This window comes from Mus caroli, unplaced genomic scaffold (genome assembly GCF_978045245.1).
Source record: "Mus caroli unplaced genomic scaffold, Mus_caroli_1 scaffold_18, whole genome shotgun sequence".
NCBI classification, from domain to species: Eukaryota; Metazoa; Chordata; class Mammalia; order Rodentia; family Muridae; genus Mus; species Mus caroli.
In genome coordinates this window covers 41,540,645-41,552,380 of record NW_028227273.1, presented here as the reverse complement: position 1 = coordinate 41,552,380, position 11,736 = coordinate 41,540,645, and the positions used below count along the sequence as shown (strand labels likewise).

The following is an 11,736-nucleotide window of genomic DNA, read 5'->3' as shown; positions in this document are numbered from 1 at the left end:
TTGTTTTCTCTTTGTTCTTTACTATGGATATAATGTGACTAGTTGCTTGAGTTTCTGTTGACTTCCCCAGAATGATAGACTGTAACTTGGAATTGTAAGTCAAATAAATCTTTTTCTTCTCTAAAAGAAAAAGAAGGAGGAGGAAGAAGAGGAGGAGGAGGAAGAGGAAGGAAGGAAGGAAGGAAGGAAGGAAGGAAGGAAGGAAGGAAGGAAGGAAGGAAGGAAGGAAGGAAGAAAAAGAAAAAATTCTCCTAATCCAAAACATCCAGGAAATCCAGGACACAATGAGAAGACCAAACCTAAGGATAATAGGTATAGAAAAGAGCTAAGATTCGCAATTTAACGGGACAGTAAATATCGACAATAAAATTATAGAAGAAAACTTCCCTAACCTAAAAAGAGAGATGTCCATAAACATACAAGAAGCCTACAAAACTCCAAGTCAATTGGACCAGAAATGAAATTCCTCCCATCACATAATATTGAAAACAGCAAATGTACAAAACAAATAAAGAATATTAAAAAGCACTAAAGGAAAAATGTCAAGTAACACATAAAGGCAGACTTATTAGAATTACACCAGACTTCTCACCAGAGAATATGAAAGCTAGAAGATCCTGGACAGATTTCGAACAGACCCTAAGTGAAAACTAATGCCAGCCCAGGCTACTATACCCAGCAAAACTCTCAATTACTTTAGATGGGGAAACCAAGATATTCCATGAGAAAAACAAATTTACACAATATCTTTCCACAACTCCAGCCCTAAAAAGGCTAATAGAGAGAAAACTCCAACACAAGGAGGAAAATTACACCTTAGAAAAAGCAAGAAAGCAGTCACCAGAGCCAGCCCTGCTTGCAGTTTCCTGAACTAAGTGCTTCTGCCCACCCAGAGCAACTGATTCTAAGGCCTGACTCTAGCAATGGCCTTCGCAAATCTGTGCTAAGTACTCATCAGTGACAGCCTGGACCCCTGCTGCCGGAAGATCCTGCAAGATGGAGGGCTGCAGGTGGTGGAGAAGCAGAACTTGAGCAAGGAGGAGCTGATAGCTGAACTCCAGGACTGTGAAGGCCTCTTTGTCCGGTCAGATACTAAGGTCACTGCTGATGTCATCAATGCAGCAGAGAAGCTCCAGGTGGTGGGCAGGGCTGGTACAGGCGTGGACAATGTGGATATGGAGGCTGCCACGAGGAAGGGCATCCTAGTCATGAACACCCCCAACAGGAACAGCCTCAGTGCTGCGGAGCTCACCTGTGGGATGATCATGTGCCTGGCCAGGCAGATTCCCCAGGCAACGGCTTTGATGAAAGATGGCAAATGGGACCGGAAGAAGTTCATGGGGACAGACAGAACTGAATGGAAGACACTGGGAATTCTTGGCCTCAGCAGAATCGGGAGAGAGGTGGCCACCCGAATGCAGTCCTTTGGAATGAAGACTGTAGGCTATGACCCCATCATCTCTCCTGAAGTCGCGGCCTCCTTTGATGTTCAGCAGCCGCCGCTGGAGATCTGGCCTCTCTGTGATTTCATAACTATCCATACCCCACTCCTGCCCTCCACCACAGGCTTGCTGAATGACAGCACCTTTGCTCAGTGCAAGAAAGGCATGCAAGTGGTGAACTGTGCTCGAGGAGGCATTGTGGGTGAAGGTGCCCTGCTGCGTACCCTGCAGTCTGGTCAGTGTGCTGGGGCTGCACTAGATATGTTTACAGAAGAGCCACCACGGAACCATGGGCCTTAGTGGACCATGAGAATGTCATCAGCTGTCCCCACCTGGGTGCCAACACCAAGGAAGCCCAGAGCCGCTGTGGGGAGGAAATCGCAGTCCAGTTTGTGGACATGGTGAAGGGGAAATCTCTAACGAGTGTTGTGAACGCCCAGGCCCTCACCAGTGCCTTCTCTCCACACACCAAGCCTTGGATTGATCTGGCAGAAGCATTAGGCACACTGATGCACGCCTGGGCTGGCTCCCCTAAAGGGACCATCCAGGTGGTTACACAAGGAACATCTCTGAAGAATGCTGGTACCTGCCTGAGCCCTGCAGTCATTGTCGGCCTTCTGAGAGAAGCATCTAAGCAGGCAAACATGAACTTAGTGAACACTAAGCTACTGGTGAAAGAGGCTGGCCTCAATGTCACCACCTCCCACAACCCTAGGGTTCCAGGGGAGCAGGGCAGCGGGGAATGCCTCCTGACTGTGCCCCTGGCAGGTGCCCCCTACCAAGCTGTGGACTTGGTCCAGGGCACCACCAATGCTGCAGATGCTCAACGGAGCTGTCTTCAGACCAGAGGTGCCACTACGCAGGGGCCAACCCCTGCTCATATTCCGGGCTAAGCCCTCCAACCCTGTGATGCTGCCCACTATGATCGGCCTCCTGGCAGAGGCGGTTGTACAGCTGCTGTCCTACCAAACCTCCATGGTGTCTGACGGAGAGACCTGGCACGTCCTGGGCCTCTCCTCCCTGCTGCCCAGCCTGGAAACATGGAAGCAGCATGTATTGGAGGCTTTCCAGTTCTGCTTCTGACCCTGGGGCTCAGCACTCTCAGCCCCACAGGCTCTTCTGAAGAAACCTGCTCCTGTGACCTATAGGGAGAGGGGAATCGAAGAACCAGGGCATATGTCTGAACTAATAGCTACTAAAGAATCTTAACTCCAAAAGAAAAAAAAAAAGAAAAAGAAAAAAAGAAAAACAAAGAAAAAAAAGAAAAAGCAAAAGAGTAATCTTCTTTCAAAAAACCCAAAAGAAGAGAAACACACAAAGATAATTAGACCTCTAACAAAAAGAATAACAGGAAACAACACTCAACTATTCCTTAATATCTCTTAACATCAAGGGAATCAGCTCCCTAATTAAAAAAAAAAAAAACATAGAGTAACAGATTGAATACGGAAACAGGACCCATCACTTTGCTTCATAAAGGAAATGAATCTCAGTGACAAATACTACCCCAGAGTAAAAAGCTGGAAAACAATTTTTCTAGCAAATAGTCCCAAAAAACACACTGGAGTAGACATTGCAATATCAAATTAAATTGATTTTCGTGCAAAAGTTATCAAAAAAAGATAAGGAACGACACTTGATACTCATCAAAGGAAACATCTACCATGAAGAACTTTCAATTCTGAAAATCTATGCTCCAAATGCAAGGAAACCCACATTAATAAAAGAAACTTTACCAAAGTTCAAAGAACACATTGCACATCATACAATAATAGTGGGATATTTCAGTACCCCACTCTCATCAATGGACAGATCTTGGAAACAGAAAATACAGAGTCACAGAGAAGCTAACAGAAGTTATGAACCAAAAGGATTTAACAGATATCTATAGAATATTTCATCCTAAGTAAAAAAGAAAATACCTTCTTCTCAGGACCTCATGGAACCTTCTCCAAAATTGACAATCTAATCAGTCACAAAACAGTCCTTAACAGATACAAGAATATAGAAATAATCCCATGCACCCTATCAGATCTCCACAGATTAAGACTGGTAGTAAATTCCAACAAAAACAATGGAAAACACATGCACACATGTAAACTGAACAATGCTCTACTCAACAATAACTTGGTCAAGGAAGAAATAAAGAAAGAAATTAAAGAATTTTTAGAATTTAATAAAAATGAAGGCACAACATAGTCAAACTTATGGGACACAATGAAAGCAGTGCTAAGAGAAAAACTCATAGCTCTGAGTACCAGCAAAAAGAAACTGGAGAAAACAAACACTAGTATCTTAACAGCACACCTGCACCACTAGAACAAAAGGAAAGTTGAAAATCAATCAAGGTTTCAGGGTTGAAATCAATCAAGTAGAAACAAAATGAGCTATAGAAGGAATCAACAAGACCAGGAGCTGGTTCTTTGAGAAAATCAACAAGATAGATAAACCCTTAGTCAGACTAACAAGAGGATAAATAGACATTAACCCAATTAACAAAATCAGAAATCAAAAGGGAGACATAACAACAGAAAACAAGGAATTTTTTTTTAAATCATCAGATCCTACTACAAAAGCCTATACTCAACAAAACTGGAAAACCTGGATGAAATGGACCATTTTCTAGACAGATGCAAGGTACCAAAGTTAAATCAGGATCAAATAAACCATCTAAACAGTTCCCTATCCCTTAAAGAAATAGAAATAATCATTAATAGTCTCCCAACCAAAAAAAGCCCAGGACAAGATGGGTTTAGTGCAGAGTTCTATCAGACCTTCAAAGAACACCTAATCCCAATACTCCTCAAATTATTCCACAAAATAGAAACAAAAGGTCCTCTACCCAATTGGACTCTATGAAGCCACAATTACTCTGATACCTAAACCACATAAAGACCCAACAAAGAAAGAACTTCAGACTACTTTCCCTTATGAAAATAGTTGCAAAACTACTCAGTAAAATTCTTGAAAACTGAATCCACGAACACATTAAAATGATCATCCTTTATGATCAAGTAGGCTTCACCCCAGGGCTACAGGGATGGTTCAATATATGGAAATCCATCAACGCAATCCACTATATAAACAAACTCAAAGAAAAAAATCATATGATCATCTCATTAGATATGAGAAAGCATGTGATGATATCCAACAGCCCAACATTTGATAAAAGTCTTGGAAAGATCAGAAATTCAAGGCCCATACCTGAACATAGTAAAAGCAATATATGACAAAAGAGTAGCCAACATCAAACTAAATGGAGAGAAACTTGAAGGAATCCCACTAAAATCAGGAACTAGACAAGGCTGCCCTCTCTCTCCCTCTCTATTTAATATAGTACTTGAAGTTTTAGCTGGAGCAATTAGACAACAGAAGGAGGTCAAAGGGATACAAATTGGAAAGGAAGAAGTCAAAATATCACTACTTGCAGAAGATATGATAGTATATTAAATGACCCCAAAAATTCCACCAGAGAACTCCTACAGCTGATAAACAACTTCAGCAAAGTGGGTGGATACAAAATTAACACAAACAAATCAGTAGCCTTCCTCTACTCAAAGGATAAATAGGCTGAGAATGAAATTATGTAAAGGACACCCTTCACAATAGTCACAAATAATATAAAATATCTTGGTGTGACACTAACCAAACAAGTGAAAGGTCTGTACGACAAGAACTTCAAGTCTTTTGGGAAAGAAATGGAAGAAAAACTCAGAAGATGGAAGGATCTCCCATGCCCATGGATTGGCAGGAGTATTATAGTAAAAAGGGCCATCTTGCCAAAAGTAATCTACAGATTCAATGCAATCCCCATCAAAATTCCAACTCAATTCTTCATAGAGTTAAAAAGGGCAATTATCAAATTCATTTGAAATAACAAAAAAATCTAGGATGGCAAAAACTATTCTCAACAATAAAAGAACATCTGGGTGAATCACCATCCCTGACATCAAGCTGTACTACAAAGAATAGTGATTTAAAAAAAAAACCACCCTGCATGGTATTGGTACAGAGATAGGCAGGTAGATCAATGGAATAGAAATGAAAACCCAGACATGAAACCACACATATTTGATCTTTCACAAAGAAGCTAAAACCATCCAGTGGAGAAATGACAGCATTTTCAACAATTGTTGCTGGTTCAACTGGCAGTCGACATGTAGAAGAATGTTAATTGATCCATTCTTAACTGTCTGCACAAAGCTCAAGTCCAAGTGGATCAAAAACGTCCACATAAAACCAGATATACTGAATCTAATAGAAGAGAAAGTGGGGAAAATTCTGAAACACATGGGCACAGGGGAAACATTCTTAAACAGAATACCAGTAGCTTATACTCTATTATCAAGAACCAAAAAATGAGCCAGGTGTGGTAGCACACACTTTTAATCCCAGCACCCGGGAGGCAGAGGCAGGCAGATTTCTGAGTTCGAAGCCAGCCTGGTCTACAAAGTGAGTTCCAGGACAGCCAGGGCTATACAGAGAAACCCTGTCTCAAAAAAAAAAAAAAAAAAAAAAAAAAAACCTCATAAAATTCCAAAACTTCTGTAAGTCAAAGGACACTGTTAATAGGATAAAAGGGCAACCAACATATTGGGAAAACATCTTTACCAATCCTACATCCGATAGAGGCCTAATATCCAATATATACAAAGAACTCAAGACTTTAGACTCCAGAGAACCAAATAACCCTACTTAGAAACAAAAGCTAAACTGAGAACTCTCAACTGAGGAAACTCGAATGCCCAAGAAGCACCTAAAGAAATGTTCAACATCCTTAGTCATCAGGAAAATGCAAATCAAAACAATCCTGAGATTCCACCTCACACCAATCAGAATGGCTAAGATCAAAAACTCAGGTGATAGCAGATGCCGGTGAGAATGTAGACAAAGAGGAACACTCCTCCAGTGCTGGTAGTATTGCAAGCTTCTACAACCACTCTGGAAATCAGGCTGGCAGTTTCTCAGAAAATTGGACATCGTACTACCTGAAGACCCAGGTATTCCACTCCTGGACACATACCCAGAACATATTCCAACATGTAATAAGGACACATGCTCCATTATGTTCATAGCAGCTATATTTATAATAGCCAGAAGCTGGAAACAACCCAGATGTCCCTCAACAGAGGAATGGATACAGAAAATGTGGTACATTCACACAATAGAGTACTAGTCAGCTATTGAAAACAATGACTTCCTGAAATACGCAAGCAAATAGATGGATCTAGAAAATATTATCCTGAGTGAGGTAATTCAGTCACAAAACACACATGCATACACACATGCACAAACACACAAGGTATATAGTCACTGATAAGTGGATTTTTTAGGCAAATAGCTTAGAATACCCATGATACATCTCATGGACCACATGAAGGTGAAGAGTAAGGAAGACCAAAGAGTGGAAACTTTAGTCCTACTTAGAAGGGGAAACAAAATAATCAAGGGAAGTAGAGGATGGGAGGGAGTTTGGAGGAAGAGAAGAGGAGTAGGAAAAAAAGAGGGCCAGAATCAGGTATGGGAAGAGATGTACAGAGGGTCAGGAAATTTAACAGAGATGTGTAGCAATAAGGGATGGGGAACTGAGGGTGGAATCAGAAAGTCCCAGATGCCAGGAAAGAAAGGGCCTTCCAGGACCCCACAGGGATGACAAAATTAGCTGAAATACCTCACAAAGAGGAGGAAGAACCTGGATAGATCATATCAAGAAGTTAGGCTTGCCCCCCCCCCCTCCATGCCCCAGTTGAGGGATGGAGCCACACACCCATCTCCAAAATTTTAACCCAGAATTGCCCCTGTCTAAAGAATTACGGGACAAAGAACAGAGACTGAAGGAAAGGCCATCTAGGGACTGCCCCATCTGGAGATCCATACCACATGCAGACACCAAACCCAGACACTATTGCTGATGCCAAGAAGTGCTTGCTGACAGGAGCTAGATACAGCTGTCTCCTGAGGGGCTCTGCCACATTCTGACTAATACAAATTGGGATGCTTGCAGCCAACCATTAGACTGAGCACAGGGACCCCAGTGGAGGAGTGAGGGGAAGAAATGAAAAAGCTGTAGGGGCATTATCTGGCATCAATGGAAGGAGAGGTCCTTGGTCTTGTGAAGGCTTGATACCCCAATATAGAGAAATGCTAGGGTGGTAAGGCAGGAGTAGGTGTGGGGGGAGCACCCTCATAAAAGCAGTGTAAGGAGGGTTGGAATAGGGGGGTTGCAGAGTGGAAACTGGGAAATAAAATTGTTAAATGTGCATTTAAAAAAAAAGAAAAATGAGAAAAAAGAATAGAATAATAGGCTATTAGGAATTAACAACTGCCTTTTCCTCTACAAAACATGCCTATCACTAAGGAAAGGGGATGAAATGGTCTTTTTATTATTATATATCAGGAGAGTAAGAAATAACTGGGAGAGGTCATGCAGTTTTCCTGCCCAGCTGTGGATTCCATGGACAATTATAATGCACACCTTTATCGTTTCCACCTTTAAAACGCCACCTCACCCCCTTCTGAATAGTTCAATGTGTGGCCCTAAGACTGCCACCGTTCTGCTAACAGTAAGAATAAATTCATTTAAGCTAAATTTGAATTGAGCCTACGTCTTTGGTTTGTCTCTGTAGGTTCAAACGCCACAATACACAGCTCACATACAGGACCCTGCTAACTGAGGAGCTATTTTTGGCAGCTGGTAAGAGAGAAGTCCACATTCCTTGTGGATGTGGCCACTGGTAACTTGACCATGCTGCAGTGGATTGCTCATAGAAGTATCTCTAGCTGTATGCAGTGGGTTACAAACAAAACAAAATTTCAAATAAGTGTTAAAAGAAGGGAATGAAGTGTGGGAGAAAGTTAAGGGGAGTTGGATGGAAGGAATCAGGTATTGATACTGTCATGTATGAAATCCTTAAAGAATAAATAAAAGTTAGAAGAGGGAAAAAATAGTGTGACAATCATGGGATCAAAAGAGAGAAATCTTGGTTTATTTCTTTGTCTGATTGTTAATAGACAAACAGTAGTCTAAAATATCCATTTCCCTCAATCAGAGAATCAAGGCCTTTGGTATTGAGGACTGTGCAAGCTGCCAGGAGGTAGAGTCTGGCCATTGGAGTCTGCATTCATGATTACAGCAGGATTTCTTTCCTCTAATTTTTGACATTAGCCAAGTCAGCCAATCATTTTATCTTCTTTTCAAAATATCCAAGCACCTTCAGTCTGGGCTATAGCCTGAGTGGGGGCAGTCATTCTGTCTCATTAAGTTGATTTCACATAGTTTGGAATAGCTCAACTTGCTTCATTCTGCCTGTATTTCAATCCCCCCAGGCCTGCATAGTGTTCCTCCAGGTCTAAGTCATTTGAGAGGCACCTCACTGTTATGAATCCTTCACCCTCACAGAAGAATAGCTACATTAAGGGAAGGAAATGTCACTTTGCCCGTTACACCATCTACTTCCTCTCCTGGGTGGAAATTCGCCTACATTTGTCTTTTTTAAAAGCCCCTTAGGCACAGAACAGCAGCCTAAGAATAGTTCCCAACCTCACTCTACCTCACAAAACCCTCAGAGTCCCTGACTAATACCAAGGTATAAATTATAAAGACCACTATAGCCTGGTCTCCAGAGATTAAAAATAAAGTTTTAAGAACTGTCAGTGAAGGGTACTAAGCTTAGGTTTTCCTCCTGAAATGATTAATTTTCTCTAGATATCTCAAAATGGCAAAACTTTTAATGAAAACTGTGAAAAGCAGCATTGTAGCAACCATGGTGTGCTGCTCGTTGCCTCTCATATGTTGGTTCTCATAGCAGGTAAGTAGGTAAGGACCTGCACATGCATCTTCGGGGATGTCCACGAAGGTACAAAGTGGCAGGAATAAATCAATAGATGTAATAGAATACGAAGAATGTTTATGAAAGCAATGTATAGAGCCTAACTCTCCTCCTATCCCAATCCCCTAAAGAATGTATCCCCTGCTTTCACAGCAGCAATGGATAAAGAATAGAATCAGGCAGTGGGTTCCACACTGGCCCTGCTCATCATCATTTCCTTCCCTTCTAGTATTGTAGCTACTGGACAACAGGAATCATGTATTAACTTAACATCAGCAGAAAGGATGAAGGATCTGCAGTAGTCAGTTTGTATGCTTCACTGACCCACTCACTAACTAACCACCTCGGAAACCCTCTTCAGTGCATCCTTTGAAATATGCAAGGCCTTCTGAAATTGCTTCACTTAGACACTGAAGGGACTATTACCTTCTAGTTTTTAGTACAGTTGACCATACCAGCTTTGCCTTGTGTGTCATTATAAAACAAGAAGAAACAAACAAAGAAGATGTGATGGCTATTCCTGGTTGTCACCTTGACTACATCTGGAATGAACTACAATCCAGAAATGGAGGGCACACCTGTAATACAGAACTTGAGGCTGGAAGACACAGGCTTCTAAACTGGATCTTGACATGGAGATCTTGAGGCATAATGGCCATGAAAAACCTAGCCCCAGGTAAGATTGTACATACTTTTAATTCCAGGAGTCTGAAGCAAGTATATCTCTGAGTTCAAGGTCAGTTTGGGACAAATCAAATTCCAGATCCAGGCATGGTAGTACACATCTTTAATCTGAGTGATACGTTCTGCTAGGGGCCTACATAAGAACGTTGAAAGAAGCAAGACTTACTCTTCTTCACCTGATGGTATTTACTTGCCAGCACATCTGTTAGAACCTACTTCTTCAGGATTCCAGCTTATACAGAAAACCAAGTGAAGCAACTAGCCTCATGAACTGAGAAACTACTAAATTTTTGGACTTCCCATTCACAGTTGCCTATCATTGGGTTACTTGTACTACAGACTGCAAGTCATTATCATAAATTCCCTTAATATAGAGAGACTTTTCTTTATAACTTCTGTGACTCTAGAGAACACTGACTAATCCAAAAACAAAAAACAAAAAACAGTCCTATACATGTTTATCCTCTTTAGAATCTGGTGGCACAGGCCAAACCCAGTGCTGTCCTTGGCTCATCCAGTATGTATGATCCCAGACTTGTAAGCACTTGAATAGATTCATCTTTCTCTTTCTCTTCTCAAATGACTGCCAGGTTTTTACTGATGTAACTCATTATATGGTCACAAAACACAACATTTTTTCTTTGCTTGTCTAATAGGTTTCACTTCTGATCAATGCTGTTTCATGTAAGAAATTCTAAGGAATGAAGGAGCAACATTGCCCAAGTCCTGGGAGATTCTAGAGTCCTGACTTCAGGACAAGAAAGGAAAGATGGATGAGCGAAGGCAACTCAGAAAGATGAAAGACTAGCCAAGCAGGGAGACAGAAAATAAGAACAGTATGCTCAAGGAAGGTATGATTTCTTCAGAAAAGCACAGGTTTTGTTAAGAAAGAAACACACACACTTAGACACACAGAGAGGGGGTTGAATAAAGAAAAGAGGGAGAGAGAGAGAGAGAGAGAGAGAGAGAGAGAGAGAGAGAGAGAGAAGAGAGCCAAGTTTAATCAGTCATCTTAGAGAAGAGTTTGAGGGACAATAGCTGAGTTCAGCCAGCCAGCCAGCCAGAGTTTAGAAAGAGCTAGGAAGTGGTTAGGGTATTCAGCAGTAAGCCTCAAAGAGTGAAACCATTCTAGGCCTAGATAGATTTTACAGAGGTTTGAAGCTTTGAGCACTCAGCCTAAGTTATCAGACAGAGGCTGTAAGTCTGGGAGATGACACTTACCCCCGGAGAATAAAAGTTACTTTTACACAGTAGCCCAAGTCTTATTTCAAATCCTGGTTTCTAGTTAACCTTCTTAAGTATATTTCCATTGACAGTGATAAAGATTTAGAGGATTGAATGGACATTCATGTCCATGTTATTGATAAATGAATCAGTGTTGAAAATTCCTGAGCCTGGTAATATAAATCAGGTTTAATGTATATGGGACTGGAGAGATGGCTCAACAGTTACAAAAGCTTGCTGCCCTTGATTAGGACCTGAGTTCAGTTCCCAGCATCCATAACAGGCAGTTCACAATCACCAGTAACTTTAACCCCATGGTAATCTGACAGCTTTTCTAACCTTCCCCAGATGCCTATACCTCCCTAAACCCTCACACACACACACACACACACACACACACACACACACACACCATATGAACACGGACACACATGCACACTTGCATGTGTGCACATATAAAATACAGGAATTATTTAATAATAGCTGATAGACATGATTTCAGAAAGTTCTGTCCAGGTTTGTTCGGCCCCATGCCCATGGGCAAGACATTGTGGTCA

The 11,736-nt window shown here is 41.5% G+C and overlaps 1 pseudogene; it reads left to right on the top strand.

The window, feature by feature from the left end:
- The first annotated feature begins 923 nt into the window (after nucleotides 1-923).
- Nucleotides 924-2,569, top strand: LOC110284336 (D-3-phosphoglycerate dehydrogenase pseudogene; annotated as a pseudogene).
- Nucleotides 2,570-11,736: the final 9,167 nt, after the last annotated feature.